Raw genomic sequence first — 27,092 nt, 5'->3', positions numbered from 1 at the left:
TGGGGGACGTCAGCGCTGGTTCCACATGTGGCTACAACGGGGACAGAGGCAAACTTATGCCTCAAACAGGGCAGCAAGTGCCCCCAGGAGTGAAAAGACCCAGCTTTGTTTTGCTCAAGGGAGACCACACTCCTGTAATTTAAAAAAACGCCTCTGTTTTTCTGCCCAAACCGGGGTTTATCCATCACTGGGGGCATATGTGGCCCAGGCAGGGAGGCGTGCTGTGGTCACCGCTCCCATGGCCCCATGGGCCCGGCTTTCACACTGTCCAGAATCTAATTAGGATGACATTTCCAACTCCTTGCAATTCACTGACCAAAGTCGGCACAGACAAGCTCCCTGCCCCCACCCGCTGCCCTTGCTCTGTGAGATGAGATGGTGCGGGATGGCCTTCCTCTTGGCACCCGCACAAGCACCGGAGTTCAGCTCTATCTGAGCCTCATGACTCAACAAATTATTTTGTGCATTTGCTTTATTGCAGACTAGTGGTTATAATGAAATTAGTTCTATTCCACATTATTGGTTCATAATTAGAATTACATGAGCAAAACAGATACAATCTCACCAAGTCTTCCACGCCTGAACAATCGAACTGACTGCACAAATTCCTCTTTTTCTTTTTCACTCCCCCAGCTTCCTGGGCTTCAGGTTGCTTCCAAGCCCTTAAAAATATAAGACCATTTCAGCTGGATTTTCCTACCGTTCTTAGGCAGGGTGACTATATAATTTAGCATCCAAACTGGGACAGTTGTGAAGCTGAAAGAGAGGCCATTAATAATTAGACCAGGATGATAACATAAGCCAGAACTGCCCCAGGCAAGCTGCCATGGGTGGTTACCCTACTTTTATGGGGGCAAGCCACCCCCTCCAATAGTCGGACTTAGTCCTGCCAGGCAATGATGTTTCCCTAATTGCCTTTTTTTAAATGTTGATTTGGGGCAGTCACCTTTATACATTAAAAATCCCTTGCTATATGGATGGCTACAGTACAATTTCAGAACAAATTTGAGAAATTAAAATGACAAGAAGCAAAGAATATAGTTCCATGCAGATATACAGGATCGCTCTGGACTTTCTTTAAGGTGACCACTGCAAAGAGTAATGGGCTGTGGCGTTCCTTTACTCCAAGCTCATGACCTGGACCAACATCTGGAAGTGTACTTACCTTCCCTTGAGGCGTGGGAAACTTTGCACAAAGTAATATTATAGTCCCTCTCCATTTCACAAAAGTCAGATTTGAGCAAATGAAACGTTCACCCTTGGCTTGAAAATGGAATATACATCAGTAAATATGAGAATGTGTTTTCCTGGGAAACAGCCCTCATTTAGAAATAGCCAGGTGGCATCCAGAAATTCTGACCTCAACTCCAGGTTGATTCAAGTGAAACTGACTATTTAGTATCCCCGCCTTCAAGGCTGCCACCAGCCATCCGTTATCCACCCTTGGCTAGCCATGGTAGGGTTTTCTGTATTAAAGCATGAGACTTTCTGCTTTTGGGTTCTCCAGTGATCCTGAAACACGAGAACCTGAGGCAAAAAAATAAAGCGCCTTTGGATCCTTGAAGCAGCAGTGATTTCTCCAAGCACAAGGACTACATCTAAGATTATGCCCTGCCTACCGCCCTACCTGTCACCCAGGCTTGTGTGAAGACCAACTGTGATAATAATAGACAGTACATGGATGTCCTTTGCTACCTGGAAAGCACCATAACAACATGAGTTATTGTTCTCATTTCAGCGTTTCTGGACGAAGTTGAAATATTTTGGCAGTTGTAGAATGAACTGTAGCATATCCAAACCCATGTATGATACATCATGTTTTCACAGGGTTGTGCTCCACTGAAATGTAGTTTACATATTTCTCTGTCAGGAGCAACCTACGCTTAACAAGGTACGTAGTAGCCTCAAGTGAAGACATAGATGGAATCCCACTCATCTCTAGAGACTAAATGACTGCCAAGGAAAGAAAGAGTGAAAAGGAGGAAAAAGAAAGAGAGAGAGAGAGAGAGAGAAAGAACTCGTGATGGTTTCAACAGAGCAGTTTGCAATGTATCCTAAGTGGCCAGGGGCGACCACCCATATAACCAGCCAAAGGAAAATCTTGTTAGAACGAGGTCATATTTTCCTTCCAAACAAGAAGATAGAAAGTGGCAGGGGAACTGGAGTTGGACGGTCACCTTGCAGTGCGTGGGAGAGACCTGGTTTCTCTCCACGGTGTGACGGGTCTCAGGCGCCCACGCTCACAGGGAGGGACAGTGAAAGCCCACACACCGGACCCCTACTCTAAGGAACTGTTGACAAAACCAATCTTCATCAGTGTACAAATTACCATCTTTTATCAAGATTGTTCACTCTCCTATTTCATAATAAACCTGTCCGTGGTGTGTGTGTGTGTGTGTGTGTGTGTGTGTGTGTGTGTGTGTAGCAGTGGGTGCGTGCTGTTGAGGGAGTGCGCGTGTGTGCCCGTGTGGGTTCCCTATCTCATCTGATGTGATTAAGGGAGAAAAGCGGGGGGATGGGGTGCCTGTTCTTTTGTTTATTTTACAGATAAATCTCATCTCTAATCCGGATGCAGAGCAATGTCTCGAGCAAAGGAGAGGAAGCCCCTCCCCCGCCCTGATGGCATCCATATAAATCACAGGTTTTATTCCTCTGCTGTGAGGGGCATTACAGATCCGGGCGACGTTGTGGACTCTCATTGGGTGATGCTTCATTACTTGGCGGAAAATCCCCAGGGCCAAAACGTTATTTAAATGTGCTATGAAAATAAATGTGATTTATATGTGTGTCCTCTGCTGAGTTGCTCTTCTCTGTTACTGCAGGTGCTGTTGTGCATCAGGATTAGCGCCTGGATTTATCGCCAGCTCAAGCTACACACATGCTCCATGACGGGACATTGTCCACATCTCCAAAAGTTCCAGAAGGGAGACAGTGTTTCTTGAGTGGTGGGTTTTAGACATGCACTGGTGTGGTTGACTTTTATGGGCTGAGAATGTGTGTGCACGCGTGTGTGTTTGCATGTGCATGTGTGCTTGTGTGGAGCCTGGGCCATGTTCATGTGAAGCATGCGGGGACCAGACACTGTACTCAGATGCATCAATTTCCAATGGCAGCAGAATGGTGTTTCTGGTCAAAAAGAGAAAGAAGAAAGCACGATTTTCCTTTCAGCTCGGGGCTGGGGCCCACATGTTTAGCTCAAAGTGAGTGGAAATCTCTGAAAAGCAGGCTTGGGCTAATAAATGTCAGCAAGCCTTCAGCCCAAATGGGATTTGATTAGCAGGAAGGAGGATGGTTGGGGTGTTTCCATTACCAAAGAAAGAAATACAGGGAAGGGCTTATATTATGGGGGAGCAGAGCCTTGGTGATCACCTCCTTTCTCAGTGCGTGGGCACTTACACTCAGTAAACATGGGGCCCACCCGTGATCCGTACCACAGGCCGTGGGCTGCCATTGCCCCAGACGAGGAGCCTCGTGGAGGGAAGAGGTGCAGAGCTAGACTAGATCCACTGTTGGTTGATCACCATCACTCTGTAGGTGACAGGCCCGACCAAGACAACCCATCCTGTGTTGAAACTTAAAACGGCCCTGCCTTTATGCCCATTTTAGATGAGGAAACCAAGGGCCACAGAGGTAAATATCCCATAGTTTGGAACTCTATAGGTCTAGAGAATCCAGGTCCTCTGCTTCCAGAATTCCTTTTCTCTGGACATTTGTTTAACTGGTAGCAACCTGTGTTTTGCCAGTCTTGTCTCCAGCTCGCCTATCCTCTAGTTTTCTTCAAGATTAAGGGTCCTAAATGATAACTAAAATAGTAAGAACTGTCACCAAATCTGTTTTTAGATTGATGTGGGGAAACAAATAAAGGAACTTACAAATACACTCTACTGGGATTTATTTTAAATAAGAGACAGTGGTGGGTGTGGAGGGATGGTGAAATGGGTGAAGGGGGTCAAAAGGTACCCCAACTTCCAGCTATAAAATAAATAAGTCCTGGGGATGTCACGTGCAACGTGGTAACTATATTTAGCAATACTGTATTGCATACTTGAAAGTTGCTGAGAGTAGATCTTAAAAGTTCTCATCACAAGAAAAAAAAATTCTATAACTGTGTATGGTGATGGATGTTGACTCACAGCGGTGATCACTTTGCAATCTAGGCAAATATCGAATCATTGTGCTGTACACCTGAATAACTAATATAATGTTATGTGTCAACTATACCTCCTTTTAAAAACTAAATTTAAAAAAATAAAATTCGAAAGAGACAGTAACTCTGGGGGCCTAAATAGGAAGACTTTTTTTTTAACTTTTAGTTTTGAAATAATTTTAGATCCACATGAAATTTGCAAAACTAGTACCAAGAATTCCTGTATACTCTTTGTTCAGATTTCTCCAGTGTAAATATTATACCATGTTTGCTGTATCATGTTGTGTGTGTGTGTGTGTGTGTGTGTGTGTGTGAATTACGTGTGCATATCTGTGTGTGTGAATTAGTACTTTTCTAAATGGTTTGGGACTAAGTTGTAGACATGCCTCCCCTTTATTCCTGAATACTTTAGTGTGTATTTCCCAAATTCATTTCTGTAACCAGAGTGCAGTTATGAAATCCAGGAATCAACATTACTACAATATTATTATCTAACTTGCAGACCTTATTCCAATTACAGGAATTGTCCTCCTAATGTTTTTCTAAAAAAATTTGTTTTGAGTTTGTGTGAAACTTGTGTCCCACTTGTGGGGACTTGTGTGAGTTTGCTAAAGGTTTAGGCTATTAAACTAAAAACTGAATATTACCCTACACACACACACACACACACACACACACACACACACATATATTTAGGTAAGGTAATATATCTATAAGGTAATATATATATACATACATATATATATAAATAATTCTCCCTTATCATTGTAATTAAATGTCCATTACTGACAAATTAAAAATGTTTATATCCTTGCGCCAAAAACTAGAGCCAGATTCTGAGTTCCTCTGTGCATTCCTATTCAGTGTTAAGTCTATATATGCACCTGGTGCCCCTGGGGATCTGCACATTTGGCTTCTTGAAGCTTTCTGAAAGTCTCAGCAATGACTCTGGCTCTGAACCCAGAGTGGGCAAAACAAAGTTCCAAAGGGTTTTTTGGCAAAGTGTTATGAGAAAGGGCACTTTGGTCTGTAAACGGCTTTCTATGAGACTCAGCTCCTGGTGAAGTTGCGACGCTGGAGAGGTGTCCCTCATCGGAGCTGCGACAAGTAGGTCACCTGGCTCCCGTGATCACACTGTGTGTCCTAAGACCCAGAGACAGGCAAGTGACAGGATGAAGAAACAACATTGCTCAAGGATTTAGTGCTGTCCACCGAGAAGGATTAGTGCAACGCCTTCCTAATGCCGGTGTTGACAGGCAGGACTAGCATCTGTTTTATAGGCTATCAACTGAGTTATATCAGGCCTCGCCTCTGGGTAGCAGTTATGTTTCAGCCGACATGATTTGACCTGTGGTTTATCCGAATCGGTGTAATAATAAGTTGGGTTGTAAGGGCGTTTACTTTTCCATATATATGCTTGAATATAGTAAACCTGTTCTAAAACCAAGCCAGTAAGGGCTTCTGTTTCCCCCACTGGTACACAGGGAGGGTGCGAGAGTAGTCAACGTGTTCCCCTCTGAGACATGTCCATCCAGAAAGTTTGTAAAAGCTCTTTATTCCTCAGAGGGAAATGACTTTGGTCTTAGGAAGGAAACACATGGCTTTCTTCTTCCAGCTTCCAACTCCGTCTTACCAGCTGCATTTCTTTCCCTCAGCCTGGCACCAATGAAAGGAGACTTTGATGAGCGGGGTGAGTGGCCACTCCGGAGGGAGGGAGGGAGGGAGGAAGGGATGCAAAGGGCCTCCACTTTCTGGAAGGTACTCCTCTGAGAGCCTTTCTGCCTTATCTCTAACACACATCCCTGAGAAACATCACGGGCTTTGGACGAAGAGCCCCCGGGGCCTGATTTACCTGCCGGAGTGACTTTCTCTGGGTTCAGGTCCTTGGAGAAGCAGCCCTGGGAGGGCAAAGCAGCTCCCACATTGGGCCGCCGTGTCTCTTCCAGTCCCTCCTGGGCCTCCTATGCCTGAAAGCAAATTCCTGCCCTTTTTGTTGTTGTTGTTTAAATTTTTTTAAAGGTGTTAGCAATCTGTCCTACGTTTGCCCACCCCTGCTGGGATTTATGATCCAGTTCCCGTTTTACTACATGATCTTGGCAGGCTCCCCTCGTTGAAATTCAAACCGAAGCAACTTGATGGGGGAACAAACATAAAAATATTAATTTGGTGGATATTAAAAAAAATCACACTGGTTATAAATCAGGGGCTGTCCACTGCTTCCTTTCATCATCTAAATGGTCCTTCTAACCAGACCACAAATCTTGCTGGGGAGGAGGAGGGGGTTAGGAAGGTGGGGGTTCCCTTCCTGAGGTTTTGGAGACAGCTTACATCCAACACTTCCTCAAACCTGGCTTTGTTTTCCAAAGGTAATAAAAAGTGAGTACTTCTGGTACAGGCAGGCTAATTAGCTGGCCTCACAGAACAGACGGGGCTTAAAAGAAAGTTGGCTTGGTCTAAAAGAACTCAGGTTGTGGAAATGTCTAAATTTTGATTAAAAATCGCCTTTGAGAGACTCAGGAGGAATGTTCTGCTTCTCCAAGGCAGTGGAGACCATTGTGTTGCGATGGTGGCAGATGGAGAACGGGTGAAGCAGGGTTGGTGTGGCATGCGGGGATTGGGGCAGCAGACCAGGGTGTGCAGAGCTACCTGTGACTGAGACTGAAGGTGAGGACGGTCCCCTGCCAGGGACTCCCACACCTCCCACACCAGCCTTCGGATTTTAATAGGGAGCCATCTCTAGAGATAGCTAGGGGAGGGAGGGTGGTTACATTCCTGTGGGGTAGAAATCAGAAAAAGCGGCAGAGAATTTCTCTTCCTATAATGAGAATTTAATAGATTCTTTCATTTCCATCTTATGGCTGATCTTTACAGTTAAAAGACTCTTGATAGGTGCTTTAAAATTTCATGAAAACTCCGGTAATTGGTTTTGAAACACTGTGATAGTTGGGAGGCTAAATACTTCTATAAGAAGGTGCTAGTAAAAATGGAAAGCCATCCCCATTACAAATGCCCACATATGCAAATGGATGTGTAGCTATGATGAGAAATTCATTAGCGTTCTAGAATTCCAAGGGTTTATTTAATGGCGCAAAATCTAATAAAGGAAACAAATCAGAAATCCAACCCAGCCAGGCTCACAGCTAAAGTGGGTAATGTAACAGAGCTCGGAACACATCTGGGTCTTGAGATTAAAGAGAGAGAAACCTGCAGTAGCTGGAAAAGAGGTAACCAGTTTTCTATAAAAATCAAAGCGAGTTCTCGATTCAAAATATTACTGCGAGAGCAGGAAGAAAAACAACTGTAGACCATTTTTTTTAAGGGAAAACATTTCTAACCAACAATTGGTTCATATTACTTCTCTGCCATCTTTATAGGCAACATTAGAGAAGGGCCCTCCTTTCTGCCTAACGAGTATAATGATGAGAATTATTTCATCTCGAACAGATTTTTCTACTTGGTTACCATGCAATCTAATACTGACAGTGCCTTGGACTTGAAAAATGATATTCTCATCTCCGAGAAATGGAAGATGGGAGAAGGTGCAGTCGTTCTGAGCTTCACTCTAAAGCAATTATGATCTCTTCACAACTCTCAGACAAGAATTGATTTTTATTTTTAGATTATTAAGCTGTGGGTGTAAGGAAGTCAGGATGTGTGATCTAGTTTTGACCTTGTTGACTGAATTCTCAAATTGATTCAATATTGAAAAGGAAAACTTTAAAAAAACGTGTTTCTGCCTTATAATCTCCCCAAATTTACTTTGCTGCTTTCCCATTTTTACCAAAATCTTCATGTTCATACAGACAGACAAATAAACAAGGTAGTACGTGCGGGGTATTGGAATAGAACATAAACATATCAGAATTAATTGCACTGTTCTAAGGAAATCTAGAAATAAGGAAAACTGCCAAAAGGTGATGATGTTGTGTTGGATATGTTTGATGCCATCGTTGATGCTCTTCCTCTCAGACATCTGGAATAGTAAGGTGTCCAGCTTTTATACTCACAATGTGAGTGGGCACTCACTTTACTACTTGTTTTGGAGAGTAGTGGTGTTTACATGTGCTCCTATGTGCTCAATGCAGCCGTCTCCCTGAGTCTAGAAGGGTCCTCTGGCTAGATTCAGAGCCCCATCCAAGAGGTAAAAGGACCCGCTTGATTGTATGTCCCTGTGGGTCACTATCCTTCCTTCTCTCACCACGCTGAACAGCTCTGACTTGCGCCTCAATTGGGCCGACTTCCAATTTTTTTTAAAAATTTAAATTCAATTAATTAACATACAATGTATTATTTGTTTCAGGGGTACAGGTCTGTGATTCATCAGTCTTACACAACACACAGCGCTCACCACAACATATACCCTCCCCAATGTCCGTCACCCAGTCATCCCATCCTTCCACCCCCTTCCCCTTTGGCAACCCTCAGTTTGTTTCCTAAGATTAAGAGGCTCTTATGCAGCCATCAAAAAAAAAAAAAAAGAGAGAGAGAGAGAGATCTTGCCATTTGCAACAACGCTGGATGGAATTAGAGGGTATTATGCTAAACGAAATAAGTCAGGCAGAGAAAGACAATTATCATATGATCTCACTGATACGTGGGATTTAAGAAACAAGGCAGAGGATCATAGGGGAAGAGAGGGCAAAATGAAACAAGACAAAACCAGAAAGGGAGACAAGCCATAACCAACTTCCAATTTTTTAAACACAGTCTGGAGTGTGGACCCTAGAACTCACCGGTTTCCTCCCGCCCCAACCTGGGTCTTTAAGCAGGCCAACGCCCTCCCTGCTCCTTGAGAACATGTGTTCATTCCTCACCTGGATTCTCTGATGGAATGTTTCCTCCTGCCCATACAGGTATCCAGTTCTCACCAAACCTTCTGGGCGCTTCCCCTAACCGTCTCCTCCAGCTTACGCTCATCCTTCTCTCTTCCCAGCCTCTGCTGCATTTCTGGCAGGGACGGCCTGGCTTAGCACCTCACAGGGAGATTCTCTCTTCAGTTGTGTTTCTTCTCCCCTGAAGATAACCTCCTTAAGTCTCTGATTCACCATCTGCAAAAAGCCAATATATGCAGAGCTACTGTAAGGATGAGACTGGACAGAGCACAAGGCTGGGCTCCCAGTAGGTGCTCGGTGAGTGTGTGTGGCTCTCCCTTCTGCCTAAGGACCCTGTCACGTTTCTGCTGTATCTTCCTCTAAACCTCCCAGCGTGAATTAAAGTGTTTTTGTGTGTTGTGGTTGTGGTTGAATTTTTAAGCAAAAATGGAACCACTGTGTTGTATCCTACTTAAATCTAGGCAGAATGATACTTGTCCTTGACTTTTTGGGGAAGGGGATGGTCAAATGCTTGGATGGGGATGACCTGGTCTGATGTGGGTTAGCCTAGAGAAATGAGAGAAGGCAGACCGCTCGTGGCAAAACAGTCCACAATTCTGAATCTCTGGGCTTGAGGGGCTTTGAGGACGAGCCAATGCAAATGTCTCATCTTCCTGAGTACTGCAGTCTCTAGGATACACTGTGGCAAGGATCGGCCCCAGTAGTAGACCCAAATAATCACAAATTCAGTATTCGCTACTTAGAGAAATGAGATTATGACAAGGAAGGAGTCTCAGGACGTGTTGACGCCTCCTTCAGACAAACATGCAGGAAACCTGGAACAGCTTAATTTTCTGAAAAGAGCTGTGACATTTGCATCCTGACTATCGAGCTGGTGATTATCCCCAAATAAGCAGCCTGCTCCTTTCCTCCTGAAGGGACCTCCCAGCAAAGCAGAGCCGCAGGCGAGCATAGCCTCCCTGTGGTCCCACCAGCTAGGACCAGCTCAGCTAAGCGGGGCTCTTGCCGAAAACAGAGACCAGAGACTTGAATTCATATTTCACGCTCGTTGTGTTTGGTTTAGTGTGTGAAAATGGACTAAAATGCAATGCATGTGCATACATAATGCCATAAAATTAGTGTAGACAGCTGACAAATCATTAATTAACGGCAGTAACGGTCTTCAAATAGCACTCCGGGGAGGCCACAGAGAGAGGAAGTTTCCCGGACATGGTTTCAGTTTTGTCCACGACTGGAATCCGTCCTCCTAAAAAAGAAAGGGGGTGGGATGAGGCAGGGAGCAAAAGCCACGGAGATGCCCCTGTAAGACCTTCTTTCCCTCCTCCCTCCTCACCAGCCCCCAAGAGGACAAATGCTGAACAAGCCGCACCACCGCTCTGTCTGCAGGGCATTTCCCAAACCAGACAGACGCCAAATGAGCTGCAGGCACAGGAGGATATACCCAGCACAGGATAATTGTGCCATAAATATAATTAAAGTCAGCAGGAAGACTATTATGGAGAAAACCAAACTTAGAAAAAAATTAGTGCTAGTGAAGAAAATATCATACATTCTTTTTATTTCCATCTAATTTTGTTTACATGATTCATACAGTTTCTAAGAGGATCCCTGGAGAACATTAGGCCGGCACCACATGCATAAACATTCGTATATAACATGTAAATTAGAAACAATCTCAGGATTTATACAGAAATTACAGCCACTTCTAGCAAATTAATTCAATGACAGAAAAAGGGTTACTGTCTCTCTTCAAATCAAGAGGGAGAAATATTGAGCAAAGCAGATTTATTTATTCAAGAGGCTTATTCCTTGCCAGGAGCTGATGTCCCCTTGGCCTGGAGATTTCCATTTTTTTATTGGATATGTTTTGGTGATTGAATTTACTTTGAATACAGGAGCAGCCAATGAGGACCATAATGGGTGGTTTTAAGTTATCGTATTGCTAATACAGTCATAAAGTCGATTAGGCTAGAAGAGTTTGCTGTAGGGAAATGATGGAAAAAGGCAAGTTGCTTGAGTTAAAATATTCAAGAATATCGAATCTTAGAGCAGCATGGCCTTAAGAGTGCAAACTTACCATTTTATAGATGAAGAAACTGAGCGCCAGAGAAAAAGTGATCTGCCCAAGAAAACAAAGGAAATAAATGATTTACAAAGTCAAACTAGAACCCAGTCCTTCTCCCCCATAATTAATGCCCTAACCACCTCATCAAGCCACTCCTCTTCTGTATTTTAGCAGAATGGAAAAGTGACATCTGAGTAGGGTTTTTCTTGTAGGGTTTTGTACCGACATATTTTGATGGTGACTTTGCCATTGGGGGTTGTGGCAGATTGATTGTCAAAATGGCCCCAATTCTTCACCTTCCTCGTATGTCTTTCTCAGTGTGACTTTACAGTCCTTGAATATGGGCTGGGCTTGTGACTTGCTTTGGCCAACAGAACACAATGATGTGCCTGTTCTGAGCCCAGACCCCACGGATCTATGCATGTTTCCACTGCTCTTTCCCTACCTGACAAAGACAGGCCAGGGCTCACCTGCTAGAGGAATGAGAGATACAGATGGGTTTCCAGCAAAAATTGGGGGATATACTTATATTAAAAAATTCTTTTTTTATTCATCTGAAATTCTAATTGAACTTGGTAGTCTGTATTTTATCTGCACGGGTGAGAGAAGATACTATTCTGTATCAGTTAGCCAACTCCTAAACATATACAAGAGACCAGCCAAGATCAGCACATCTGTCTGCCCAACCCCTGGCTGACCACAGGTGCCTAAGTGAGCCCAAACAACGTCAGCAGAACTGCCCTTAGACTCATGAGCAAAAAATAAATTTTTACCGGTGCACGACACAGGTTTGGCAATTGTTTGTTATGTGATAATTATTGTGGTAGAAGCTAACTAACTTAGGGGCTCTCCAGTAAAAAAACATTCTAGGAAAAGGAATTTGATTTAGGCTTCAGATGAGGACAATCTAATTGTTGTGATGTTCTGTATGCAAGCAGGAATAGCAAGAAAGAAATATCTTGACATAGATTCCAAGACTAGAGATTCCATACATAAATATAATGTATTTATAATATAATAAAAATAATATCAATATTAATAGAATATGAGTCTGATGCATATTTTTGCCTTTTGGGGTCTTGCCTTTGTTCTGGTGTTTTATTTTAAACGACCCACTTTGCAGTTAGTCTTTGTTACAGAAGAGCTTGCCAGAATGAGGTAATGTGGCTTTTTTTTTACTTCCCTAGGCTTTTGATAAACTCCCTTGCCTAGTGCTTACCTGTGCTCTTCCTTTCTGACCTTCATTTTTGTCTCCTCTCCTGTCCTTCGAGGAGGCAGGTGATGTTAAGTGAAGGTTCATCTTGCGGCCCAGTAATTGTGCTTAATCTCCACTTACAGTGACATTTTTTCCAAGGTCAGCTCCACCAGTCAGAGGCCTGAGCTACATGTTTTGTCCTTGTATTTTATACTTTTCAAAGCCCATTCGCACGGACTACCCTCTCTCTGCGAAAGCAGTCGGGATGGGCATTGGAATCTCTCTTTTGCAGATGAGGAAACTGAGGCTCCTGGACTTTAGGTGATTTTGCCAAAGGCACACAACCTAGCTCAGGGCAGATTTAAAACTAGAACCCAGATTCTAGTCTCCTAACCGTGGACTCTTTCCGGTACACTGCTGTCACCCTCATCCTAGGGCTTTGGACAATTGATGTTGTGTCCAGGTGGTGAAGAAGCGCCTGAATAATGCTTCCATCTGGGACGAACTGGAGTGGAGGCAGGATGTTCTTAAGGATGCAGCAAGGAATCCTCAGACCTGCCCTAAAGCTGGGTTTGGTGCAGATGAATGATGCCTGGATCAACGCTTTCACATTGTAATAGCCAATCTCAGCCTCCAGAGCAGAGTTCTACATTGCGGGTGAATCAGTCCATATCTCTGTTTTAAAATTGTGTTACGGTTTCTTAAAGATATGTTTTGAGAAGTAATGTTCTGCCAGGAGCCACGGTCCATTTAAAAGCAGGGCTGCTTACGGGTTGTTGGTTGAGAACAACTGAAAGCAGATGATAGGAAAAAATACCAGGATATTATCCCAGGAAATTTCTTTTTCTCCAAATCCATAAAACAAAGGCATGAGCCACCCACACAAGTGTAATACTTGCCTTGATTCTCTGCTTCCTCTGGATTCTGGAATATCAGTACTGTTAGTATTGGGCTTAGGGTGAACATCTATCCTGATTTGCCCCGGACTAAGGTGCTTCTTGGGCTGTGGGACATTCAGTGCTACCACTGGGTGTGTCCAGGCAAATTGAGATGCTGTCACTCCATCTGGTCTGCTGTATAGCCCTTTGAGATCAGCTGATGAAGAGCCAGCTCCTCCTCCCCCACCAAGAGGCCCCAACTCATGTCTCCCACCCTTTTGGTCCTACACCCAAGAATCAACCCTTCCACAGAGAAAAGACAAAATATGCATACTTTGAAAGAACTAAAAGAGAACAACTTGCCCTGATCTCTCAGAACTTGAATGCACCTGACCAGGGAAGAACCACTACGTGGTTGTGTTAACTTTTGCCAAGTCATTAATTGACTGCTCCTCAGTTTTCTCATCTGTAAGAGGGGCAGGGAGTAGAGGTCTCTAAGGTTCCTTCTCTGTTATATATTCTAGGTTTTTATTGTATAGGGACCAATGAGGTGATTCCACCTTGCCCTGACTCTTTTCATCTTGATGCCTCAGAGTCTCTCACTAAGCCCTCTTGGAGGCCTCTCTTTGAACTGAGCCCAAAAGATGAAGCCTAGCTCAAGGTCAGAGATGGGGCAGAGTCTCAAGGTTCTTGCCTGAGGGTAAACCCTTTAGATAAATGCTGTCTCACAAAATTTTCTCTGATGGTGGATGTGTTCTATATCTACTGTCCAACATTGTATCCACCAGTCACATATGACTATGTACATTTAAACTTAATTAAAATAAAATGAATTTTAAAATTTAGCTCCCGAGTCCAAATAACCAAATTTCAAATCCTCAAGTAGCCACATGTGGCTAATGGCTACCATATTGAACAGTGCCCGTCTAGGACATTTCCATCATAGCAAAAAGTTCTATTGGACAGCACAGCTTTAGGGATCCATCTTGAGCATTTTCTCAGTGGCCTGAGAGGTATCCAGGGTAGAAAAAAAGAGGAGGAAGGTAGGGAATGGGAGAGAGAAACTCCTTCATCATCAGTAACCTTTATGGATTAGTGAAATCGTGGTAATGATGTAGCCAGATTACTGGACATGGACCATCTTAAGTGTTGGCATAGGCAATGGTCTTTTAAAGTTCAGTAAAAAGGACATGAAAATATGTGCTTCACTGAAGCCAAAGAAAAAGGCCATGCTAATTTTTTTCCACCCATATCCCTGATGGGGTTAACTTTTTGGTCAACTATAGAAAGCATCAGGAAATAAAATTAAATGGCTAAATGTGAAAAGTTCTGGAAAACTCTCTCTCTCTTTGCAAGGATCATGATTGAAGGTTTTCCCAAGCATCTTGTAGGATGAAAAATACATGAAGGCTGCTTTGTTTATCACCAAGATTAGGCAAAAATCAAAACGCATGGTTACGTGTTCCACTCCTGAAAGTGGCATTACCATCCTTGTTTGGGAAGTAAATAAAAGATGCTTTTTGGAACGGAAATTCCAGTGATGATGTGGGTGATGAAGAACTGGAACCCCAGGAGCAATTCTTAGTTCCAGCTCTGCCACTGGATCTGTGTGACCTTCAACAAGGGGAGCAGTTGCTTGCTTGCTTGCATCAGAAAGTTCCCGTGCCCCCTTTTGCTTCAGTGTCAGTGAAGGACATCTTTTCATGTCCTTTTTATGAACTTGTAAAAGATCATTGCCTATGACACGACTGACCCTCTCTGGGCCTCAGTTTTTATCTTAAGTTGGAGAAAGATGGTGCTAGGCTGGGTCTTGGGTATCTTCATCGTTCTCGGGTCACCTTTGTGACCATGTTGCCGACTCCCGCTGTGGACACTAGAGCTACCTATTTTATCATAGCCTTAAACACTGTTTCTTTTAACACTCACAAATGATCAGTGTTGTTGGTTACCCTCACTGAAGGCTTCCATCATCAAACCTCCAAGCATTTGAGCCCTGGTAAACCTCTAGGTTTTCTGGAACACTCACACACAAGGATGTTCAGCATTTAGCTACTGTCTCAGAGCCAGGAGCAAACACTTCTCAGGAAGCAGAGGCCCTAGCAATCCTATAAGTACACAGGTGAGAACAGAGGCTCCACCCTACTTGTAAGTACAACCTCAGTGTCTTGGAGACCAGATGACTGGGAGCTGCTTCCAGCTCTGCCTCTCGCCAGCTGCATTACTGGGAGCAAGTTCTTTCACTTCTCTGAACCCCAGCTCTTCACACTGGGAAGCACAGGTAATAACGTGGTGGTAGGCAAGGCTGGCTTACCAGGAAGCTACTAAAGCTCAGGCTTCAGAGCCCCTCATTCGCATTGGCCCCTTTCAAGACCCTGTGCTTCATTCTGGCTTTTTTTTTTTTTTTTTTTGTAATTTCATGATCTTTTCCTCAAAGAGGGGCCTCCAAGTTGTATGAGCTTCAGACCCCCAAAACCTGGTGGCGATATTTAAAAACAAGATGGCACCCAGGTAGACTACCCTCTCTAAAGAAATTACCCATCAAACAAAACCTTGTTGAGCCAGCCCAGTCTACAGCTTTTCTATTTCTTCCAGATGCCATCCTCTCTCACATCCCGCACACTTGTAGGCCATGTTAGTTTGTGCCTCTCGACAAAAAAGGAAAGGGGACACCTACTCAGTCATGAGCACCTCTCGGGTACCACAGTGCCTGTTCCTAAAGGCCACATAATTATGAAATCCAAGATCTAAAAATTACCTTCAGGGGCCCTTTACACACTCCCCCTTTCAAAAGATATTCCTTCCTCTCCTTTTCTGCAAATTCCCTCCCCAAATGGAGAGTCCATAATCTCCTTTTAAAACCTGGTCTGGTCTTACGCCATCAACATTCTTAGGAATGTCTCCCTTCGGCCTAACCTAATTTCATTTCTCTCCTAATTCAAATATGACAATGCCCTTGACTTCCTTTTTTTGTCCTGTTTTATGCAAATCACAAAGCACTTTCAAGACATACTCACTTGCCTGTTGCATACTCAGAACCTGCTGCATTAGCCTCCTTTTGAAAGAAGTAACTGAGGCTCAAGTGGTACAAGACTTGCCCAGAATAGTAGATGGTGGGGCCAGGACCCTGAAAGGAAAGTTCTGCTCTATTATCCCCATTGTTGCCAGAGGCGGGTACTAGGCATGGCAGACATTCCACAATTTTTGGAGGAGCCAAAGCTTAGGAACCGCTTGACTCCCAGGAGCTGTTTCTCCTATGGGACAGCTGTCTCTGCTTCTATCTGCTGCCACTGGCTCTGTCATTAGAACCTTCTTCCTTGGTCACTGGACTCAGAACTCTCAGTTCCTGTCCTTCGCAATAATCCAAACTTCCAGCAGGTGGTAAGGGAGGTACTTAAGTCTCATTACAACCTCACGCCCCCTACTCCGCCCCCCCATTATTAAAAAATGAAGTCATAAGTCTACTCTTTCCTTATTCATTCATTACAGAATTGTTTAGTGGGTGCCTATCATGGGCAGGGCACTAATGTTATACCAAAAACAAAAACAAAAAAAATGAAAAAGAAAAAGAAGAAGAAAGGGGGGGGGACATTTAAGGAGGCTTATGGCAAGTGACATCAGCAAGATGGTGGAGAAGGAAGCCCTGGGCCCTTTGCCCCACAGAGATACCTGAGACATCGACTTAATACCTGGACCAAAAGGCCTTTGTGAGAACTCCTAAAAAGGCCTAAATATCCTGTTTTCTGGGCAAAGGGCATTTCTAGTTATTTAGTCAGATAGGCAACTTGTCACTTGTACACTCAGCTAAGAAAAAATGCTGATTGCCTCTAAGTGTCAGGCCACTAAGAGCTCTATGAGTATTAATGAAATTTTTACCCTGATCTTATGAGGCTGTGGATATTATAATTATTCTCATTGTACTGATGAAGGAAAAAGAACCATAGGAAGGTTACAAAACTGGCCTAGGTTCACAAGGTGGCCAACGGCTGAGCCAGCAAATCAGGCACCGTGGCTCCAGGGCCTACACTCCAGATTGTGTTTAAAATTGGAAGTTGGCATAATCTGGGCACATTTCTGAGCTGTTCAGATGAACAGATGCTCGAGTTATGCTGCTTTTAGGGATCTGCCTTTAAAAACAAAGATGTGTTCTTCAAAGGAGTAATTGAATTCACCCGGTCTTAACTCTTGATGTAATAAACAGAAGATGGAGGAAAGGAACTGGTTTAAGTTTTGGGTCTCCATCTTTCATCCTAACTCTTGATAGATTTTGCCAGAAAAAGGAACAGAAAAACCAATTAAAGAGGACAGCAGGCAGAGATAGAGCAATATCTCTAAGAATAAATATTTCTCACAAATCTACTGGGTCTGGAATTTCACCAGATTTGCATACGGAAGGTGGGGAGTACTTGACCACGCCAAGCACTTCCGTATTTAAGCGATCCATACACTCTGTAAACATTTAAATGTTTACAAACATTTAAATAGATACACATAGGGGCACCTGGGTTGCTCAGTTGTTGGGCATTTGCCTTCGGCTCAGGTCATGATCTCAGGGTCCTGGAATCGAGACCCCGCATTGGGCTCCCTGCTCAGTCGGAAGCCTGCTTCTCCCTCTCCCACTCCCCCTGCTCGTGTTCCCTCTCTCGCTGTGTCTTTCTCTGTCAAATAAATAAAAAATCTTAAAAAAAAAATAAATAGCTACACATAGGTGGAGATATAGTCGTAGCTCCTTGATTTTTCTATAGCTCAGAAAGAAGTGTGCTTTAGTTAATATTTAGTTAATGCACAAAATTGGGACAAAAATTAGAAAAACCCAGGTGACTTTTTTTTGGGGTGGGGAGGAATGATTCCTCTGATTAGGAATATGCTTGCTTATATTAATCGGGAAGATAACAAATATCTCCCCTTTTCTGGGCCGTGGAGATAGACTGCAAGAGGGATGCATGTGCAAAGATTTAGTTTGCTTGTAGACAGTATGGAATCAACTCTGATGCCAGAACCCAGAAGTTCTATGGGATTTTTTTTTCAAAAGACTTTATGCCTTTGTAAAAGAGACTTACATAAAGAAGAGCCAGACGTTTTTTGGAAGATCAAATGTTTGTCAGCACCTCTAATGGAGCAATAATAATGAATTTCTCAGAGCGATAAAGCCAGATAATTAGAACGGGTTGGGTGTTCTAAAAATTTTCAAACATGGGATGAGCAAATGGAAAAGGTTTCTTTCTCTTTCTTTCTTTCTTTCCTTTCTTCTTTCTCTTTTTTCCAGTCTCTTCCTTTATTTTTTGAAGTTTGTGTGAAATATTGAAGAGGAAGTGAACCCATCTGTTTCTGATACTTCCAGGCTTGAAGTATCAGAATGTTTTGTGGCGGTTATTTGATGTCTAGTATGCCTCTAAAGTATTTTCCATAAGCTGTAAGCCTGTGCTTTTACTGACAGGAAGTTTATTTTCTGGGCGCTTTAGCGTCAGTTTGACACTCAGAAATGCGAAGGGAGTTCTTCTGCGTTCAACTTCTGCATTCCCCTGTGTTTAAGTCAGTTCGGTTTTGTTGACTTAGACCCTGTGAGAAAATCGGAGAAGACACAAAAATGAATGGAGTTACAGATTACTCTTATTATTTACATTGGTTTTCATCTGCTCCCCTCCCGTGGCCGCCCCGTGCCCCCCCCATATTAGGCAAGAGTGACCCCACTGGGGAGACGGGTAATGGTGTATCTCACAATAGACGCAAGGAAGCCAGAGGCTCATCTCTATGTGAAGGTCGGGAGGAGGGAGGATGAGGTGGCACGGCGATGACCCAGCTGTACCCTGCGGGGTCCAGCGAGAGCCGCGCGCCGCGCGGGGGACATGCGGGCGGGCGGGCGCGGGAGGGAGCGCGGGGAGGGCCAGGGCTCCGCGGCTCGGCGGATACCTGCCCCGGGCGCTCCCCGCGCTCCCGCAGCCCTCCTTCCTCCCGGGTCGGCGGCAGCGCGTCTACTTCGCTGCGAGGGTGACCGCGCCACCCCTGCGTTCCGCCAGAAGCCCCGTGCTCTCCGTCTCCCTCTGCCATCCCCGGATCTGCGGAAAAGAGAGGCAGGACTCAACGCTCTGTGCGGTCTCGCGCACTTTCTGGGCAGGCGGGGGCTTACTGAGGGGGTTCTATTCTGCTTAGTTCTAAAGTGGCTTATAAAGGGGGGGGGAGTCCCGGCTTGTTGTGCATTTTCTACACATCTTTTGGACACTTTCTGAGGTGATTTTTGAGGGTGCTCATCAGTACACACAGGAGTACAGGACTGTTAGGGATTTGATTCTCTTGGCTGTTCAGGGGACCCACTCAGCACCTCTGTGGGTTGAACACGCTGCGGGCTGACTTTGAGCTGAAGAATGGGTCACGTTTTTGTTTTGTTTTGTTTTGTTTTAAATCTAAGGAGCCTTTTTCCAATTGTGGAAAGAAAATAAGGAAGTCTTTAGCTTCTTTAGCTCAGCTTATATCTTCGTTTTGCCTGATTTCCGTGCCTTTAATTGCTATTTCTTTCTCCTTCCCTCCCTCCTATTCCTCTTAAGTGATGTCTGATCATCATTGAGAATGAATGCAGTTTGAATTATTATTATTATAGTACTTAAGGCTATGTAGCAGAATGGCATATTTTCTCTATGTGCACATATGTTATCTGTAAATACACAGAGAAACGATTAAAAAGCTACACACCAAACTGAGGAGGGGGAAGCTGATCTATGGGAACTTTAGCTTTTTGAATTTTTTAATGTCTTGATTTTGAAAAACAAGAAGAGTGTTTATGGGTCACTTTATTGATTAAAAAAACAAGCAATCAATCTGAATACAAAAAAAGCAACCCCCCCCCCACACACGCTCACACACGCTCGCACACACGTGGGAGAAAAAGAAGAAAGAAAAATAAAAGAAAAAATGAAAAAGAACTGAACAAAAAGCTTTGAAAATATGCAATGCCTCCATAGGAATTTACCTACAAAGATTGTCACAGCTGCAGACAAAGATACAATGTCATGTACTACAGCAGTGTTTATAATGTCAGAAAATTCAACATAACTTAAATGGCTCATGATGTAAAATGTGTCAAATATTAGTTATCATCATTGAAAGTAGATCTCTCAGCCAGTCCAAATAATTTGTAGAATTCTGGACCAAGGGAAGATTCCCATTATTTATTAAGTGTAGCAAAAAACCTCTCCAGTTTCCAAAGCAGCATGTGCAGTGTTCATTTTTTTGAAATGCAAGTATATACATGGAAAAAGATTTCAAGGATACATATTAAATCTGAGCAGTGGTTTTCTTTGGTTATGGGTGAATTTTACTTCTTTCTTTGTGCCTTTAAAATTTTCTACAATGTATATATGTTATTTTGGTTGAAATATATATATATATATACACACACACACCACAAGTATATATATATATATATACACTTTGATATACACTTTGAAAATGCATTAGCCCATACGTGGTAATTTTCAACCATAGATGAATCTTTAAAATCAGGACAACCCAATCCCAGATGTACTAAGTTATCTGCCTATTTCATACTTTAATTTTGTCATCAACATATCATCCATTTGCTTCAAATATTCCTTCAAATATTCTTATGAGTAATACTGACTTGTATTGAACAAGAGAAACTAAATGGAGAGGAAAAGACTACATATGGTAATGAAATACATTTATTTTCCCAGGAGTAATCCCCCCCCAACAAAGTATGTAACATTACCACCTCCAGAAGGCAAAATACTATTTCACGATTTTAAAAAGAAATATAATGTTGCCTGGCATACTGTTGTTCACCATCATGAAAATGTGCAAATAACTCTGTAACTGAGAAGCTGCTCCATGAGGGATTCTGGATTTTTTTTCCTATACAAAATTAATTTTACAGTCTAGTTTAAGCAATAAGATTGCTTAGTTTTTTGGGGCTGAATAGTACTTTGAAACCTCACTTGAACTCTCTGTATCTATGATGTGAAGGGAGAAAATTGGGGTAATTTTCAACATAATCTGAGTTTAAAAGAAAAAAATTTGTTTTACATTTTGAAAATAGACTGTTTCTTTATCTTTTCAGATACATTTTATCTTTGCATGGGAAGTTGGTATTCTGACACCATTTTGTTTTTACTCTCTATATTGCATTCTTATAGCAAATGAAAATTAAAGTATTTCATAACTGCCTCACACCTTTTGGAAACAGTCATAGAATATGGGATCCTTAAATACGCTAATTAGTAGTAAAGCAACCCATTTTTTTCAAGAGTCTGTTTTCATTACTTAATTATGGCACTCTAGCACAAAACACTTTTTGTTTACATGAAAAAATATATTTATCCATTTCCAACGGTGAATTCATGCTGTTAAAATTTTAAAAATATATATTCATGATGAAAGAAACCTGCAACAAACAAAACAAACACTCCCTGCCAGGTTCTTAATTTCCTTTCTTGTGGATGGTGTTTATCCACAAAGGCAAATGCAGTCTTTTAAAATGTATATAGAACAAGCACCTTCCAGCTGAGAACATGTAATTGGTCAATCAGTTCTTATTCAGAGAGATTTTGAAATGCCACTGTATATTCTTATTCAATTCTTGGATTCTTGCCTCCATTACGAGTGGCCTAAACTGTTGCTCTTCTATGGGGCATATCAATTTCCATGGCTTTTTCTTATAAAACTACCCTGGAAAGATTGATGAAATTATCCATGTGACACAATCCATAATTTTAAGTAAAATAAAGTAGCACAGAACACAGACTTTGACTTTCTCACAGTTGGAAATTTGGTCTATATATTTGGAACAAGGTTAATTTCTATTACTTGAACCTTTGTTTGAATATGTTAGAGTTGGATATTAAAGGAAACTAAAGGGAACCAAGATTTAAAAACAGATTTCTTTCCATAACCATCTGCCACCACAGTGAAATGATATGGCTTAGAAATTTAAAGGCTATGTGATACATTATAAAGGCTGTATTGCTATGAGTTTATGAATTCATGATTAACAGTTCTATTTGCTTTGTTCCTGGAACCATAATATCAAGATGGGGAAGATGTAAATAGCCCTACGACTAAGAAGAAATGGTGAGATATGTACTTTTGCTTAATTAAGACACCACAAACATAGCTAATCATGCATTTGGTTAAACACTTGCTTGATGATATTCTTAATTACATGTCCTTTGTGGCTTGCTGGTATGTTCAGGTGCCATTAATAAAAATCAGTATTCCTAAAAGTGCAAGTAGATTGGAAGCAGATGCTGTTAGTAAAACATAATTGGGCTAAAGGAAAAATTTTGCAATTTGGAAACAGACCAATGTCTTTAAAGTGTTGGTTTGCTGTGATTATGCATTCATGCAGGATTTGAAACAGGAATAATCAACAAATACATCTTAAGAGAAATAGAAAATACAGGGAAGGAGAATTTTTGTAAAACTCAGAGAAAATGTTTGTATGAATATTGGAATTGCTGGCATATGCTGCAGAAGAGAAAACTCTCAAATCAGCTTTTGCTAGATTAGAATATGAAAATGGAACTTTAGCAAATAATTTTTTAAAGTATGCACAGAGGGAAATTAATTTGGGGTGTATTGTTTTGTTTTTAACCTAAAGGTCCTATTATGTTTAAAAGTGATAATATTGTATTTTTAAAAAAAACGCAAACAAGTGACATGGGAATTATTAATGAGCAGATCCTCATATATTTTATATATAGTTTAGTTCTACTTTTTGGTAGTTACAAATGGTTATTTTATGAATGTGTACTTTTTATAATAAAATGAAGTTTTTAAAAAGTATGAATGTTATAAAACAATGAATTCTTACAAGTTTAAATTATAGTTCAAGCAGAAAATAAAAGCAATATAAATCTTAACTTTGAACAGTGAGCTCTTAATATAGAGCCCAATTTGAATTTTGTAACAAAACAAAAGAAAAGAACAATCCTAGTACTTACACATAGAAAAAGGTAGGAAGGACACATAGGAAAATGTTAATTTAATTCTTGATTGTGAGAATTTGTATACATTTTGTTTTTTTCCCTTATGCTTTTAAATATTTATCATGATTTTTTTAGGAATATATATGACTTCAGAATTACATAAGCCTTATTCATAAAGAAAAGAATAAAATCCCACCCCAAAATCCAAGGTGATAGCTTGGATTAAGCAAATTTTCATTTAGGTATCTTAAATTGGCATTTTATTCATCACACACAGCTTATTAAAACAGAGCCAACATACTCATATAGCGCTAACTCCTAAAACTGATTAACCTGAACATATAATTTTTTTGCCATTAGGCTGGAAGATTAACCACTTACAATTACTAAGAATCAAGTGTATAAAAGTGCTAATGTCTTATTAATCTTAGGGTTCAGTTTCAAAAACCAATTTTGACAATTTTGACAAATTATCAACCGACATGCTTCTTGGCTTAAAAGTAGGTTGGTATTATTTTAATTGCTTGGAATATCGTAGGCACTGACATGTATTTTTAATGTTAAATTACTTGTTAGCAATGGAATAATTTTTTGAATATAATTTCATTGAGGAGGCATAAAATAATGTTTCAAGCCACTTACTTTTAAGACTACAAAATTAAATATGAGTTGAGTTAAATGTAATGAACACATTGATATAACTCCAGGAAGGCAGTAATTAAGCAAAATTTCTACCTCTATTACAGGTGAGAAAGTGTTTCAAAGAAAGAAGTTAGACCACATTGACCTATCAGACTTTTCTTTTCCCCTTGATCTTAACTTTTCTGGAACCATTATCCTCTGTTGAGAGAACGTTCAGATTTTTATTACTGTAGAAATTATTTGGAAATCTTTTTATTTCTGTGCGGGGGGACTAGGAATTGGAGAATTTGAAAGATGTCATTTGTCTTCCAGGAGAGAGATAAAGACAATTAGGGGACGGGGTTCTGTATATTCGTTTTTGCTATGAATTGTGATTTCAATTTCTGTTTAAATAAGCCCTGCAAGCCCGCCCTCCCCCCAAAACCCACCCGTTCTCCGTCTTTATTTCATCAAAGGGCGTTGCTGACTATTCAGATGTTACTGAGTAATCTATATTAAGGAACAAACACTCCCAAATTTTAGTTTGGAACGAACAAACTACCGTAAAGCTGTAAGGATTATTCTCCAATGTAAAGGCACAACTGGTGTTTTAAAACTCAGTTTCCTGGAATCCGTGTTTGTTCTTTCATTTTCCAATTATTGTCACCTGACAGCTTATTTCACAAGTCATGAAAAGGTAACTTTATGTTCAGTTGGACATAAAACAGAAGGGAAATTTTCGTAAGAAAAAAACCAAATGAATTACAAAAATAATTCTCTTATTTAAAAAAACGTCAACCTAGTATCCCTGGGGCATATTACTGTTGGAAACAATTTTAACACTTGCATCATTCACAAGCAATTCACAAATGCTTAGCCTGCAAGAAATTTCCATCCTTTCTCGGCTTTCCCTATATCCACTAATAGAAAATTAGGGAGACAGGGAATTCATAGTAAAGACAAAAATGAATTCTAATGAAAGAGTAATTTATTACAAAAGTGTTTTTTTTTTTCACCCCACAAAGGGCAAGCAAGAGCAGTGAACCTTAGGCAGATTGAAAGGAAATTAATTTTCTTTTTGGATGTATTGGTAATCTCTTCTTATTTCATGGCACAACCCGAATGACTTGTAAAAATAAACGAAAAGATACACTTGGAAATATTTAATTCCTTTCAAAAGGTGAATTAAAACGAAATTAAAACGGTTTTCAGAAAACCGTTTTTCTTAACTAGGTCCAAGGCGAAAGCTGGGAGAGGCTGGTAAGGACCCACCCCCGACCCGCCCACACCCCCTCCCGGAAAAAGGGGCGGGACACTCGGTTCTCTGGTTGCGAGCTCTGGACTCCCGCCCACTCATTATGCAAAAAGAAAAAAATCGCCCTCGCTTTCCTTAATCCAGCCAATGACCAAACGGCATCTCCCCCGGCAGGAGGTGGAGCCCGAAGGAGGAAGCTCAGAGGTAAACCCAGTCCCACGTGTCACGGCTCTCTCCGCCTCTTCCTTATTCGCACCCCGCCCCCAACCGCCCTCTTTCCACCCCGCCCTCAATCGGCCCCTCCCACTCTGGTTCTCCACGCCCCAGGAAGAGGCGGGGAAGTGGGCGGATCGAGAAACTCTCGCGTTCTCTCATTTACATGTTGCCATTCTATTGGCTAAGGCTGGCTAAGCACTCGGGAAGGAGGGGCGGAGGAGCATGTCAAAGTGAGCTTCACGGATTGGCTTAGCTGTACGATGACGTAAAAGAGGGCCATCTGAGCAAATGAGAGCTCCGGGCGAACGCTTCTCCTTACGAAGCTCCTCCTTCTTGCCCCACCTCGTTGTGAGCAACCCAATGAAAGACGAGCCTGTGCCTCTTATTTCTTTGAACATTTAAATGAGAAATCTACAAATTTAGCTGTTTAAATATTCATGAAGAGGCAGGGAGGTGTAATGTGTCTTCCGGAAGCGCTTCTGATTGGCTGGCTTTCTCAAGTATGTGTTAGCTTTAGGAAACCTGTGAACACCTCACTCTAAAGGATTGTTTCCCGCATTTTTTTCTTCCTCAAAAGCGCCACACCGTATACACCTATGTTTTTTTCTCGGTAATTGATTTCATGTGTGGTCCGACCGGCTCAGGTTTGTCACTCTTTCGCTGTCAATATATTTTCTTTTTTGTAACTCAAGTCCCATTTTCATCAGTTTTTTTTAAAATGCAAAGATCTGAGACAGATGGAAACAATTAGAACCTCCGCTCTGCTGATGTGTATAATCTTATTAGTTTAATGGGTCACAGGGCGCAGGACCTATTTCCTATGGATCAAAGTGAAAACAAACACGGTTAATATCCCATTTTGTTTTAGAACCACATCGGATCGGGTTCCCTCTGTCGGCTGTGGTAATGACAATATTAGGAGATCTTGGTTGCCTTGAAGTTAGGAGGGAAAATGGAGTCATTGAAATATTCTGGCTTATAAACGCATTAATACTAACACCAGGTAGCCGGTTGCCAGTTGCCTGAGCTCTCTTGAGTTTATCACAATGGCATGGCTATTAAAGAATTTTAGTGTTGCTTGTTTTGATCTATTGCCTTCAAGCAAGCGAAAAATCCTGCCTAGTTCGCTGCTAATTATACCAGCTTCTCATATTTCGTCTATTCAGGCCCAATGCAAGCATCAAGCTCTTTGTGTACATTTCAATTTAGGGCTCCTTAATGATTTTTTTCTTTATCTGTGGGTGGTGGTCACAAACTTTTTTAATTTTTAAAAGGTTAAAGAGCCCCATAACCACCACCCAAATTTAGCTTTTCATTTCAGGGAATTCTAACTCCAGTTCGCAGACCCCTAAGCATCCTGCACCCTAGTTAACAACCCACACCTTAAGGAAATGTTTCTCATATTTTGGGTTGTGTTTCAGTGTTTTATATATATAATCTTCTAAGCACCTACGGGGTTGGGCCACGGCCTCTCTCTTCGTGGCAAAGGCCCCCTTTGGAAACCTCCCGCAGTAACATCTCACCCCAATAAATTAAATGCAGCCACAGTGTGGTCCATTACCCGGGAGTGTGAGGTGACGGCGCCTGTCAAAGGTGGCTGGCCGAATACAGACCCTTAAATATTCCTCCAGATAATAAATATCTGTGCAAGGAACGGATGTAAATAATAGGTTCATATTCGTTTAGAAAGCTCTGAACTACAGCAATGAATAAACGCACTGCAGACTTGATGAATGCCCCCAAGTCTTTCACAGAGGAGGGGAGCAGGTTTTGAAAATATTTTGCCCTGTGCTGGGAGGCTGGGCTGTAGGCGCTGAGGGCACCAGCGCCTGTGCTAGTTCCTCACCGGTGCCTCTAGGAATGTAAATACGAGTTTAGACAGGTGGGGCGGGGGGGGGGGGGAAGGGGCGGAAAGTGCGAGCAGTGGTTATTAGCAAATCATTTTAAT

Source organism: Eumetopias jubatus, unplaced genomic scaffold (assembly GCF_037043125.1).
Source record: "Eumetopias jubatus isolate StellerSeaLion01/CBP00866 unplaced genomic scaffold, mEumJub1_p1.0 scaffold_14, whole genome shotgun sequence".
Taxonomy (NCBI): Eukaryota; Metazoa; Chordata; class Mammalia; order Carnivora; family Otariidae; genus Eumetopias; species Eumetopias jubatus.
This window is presented reverse-complemented; position numbering follows the sequence as displayed.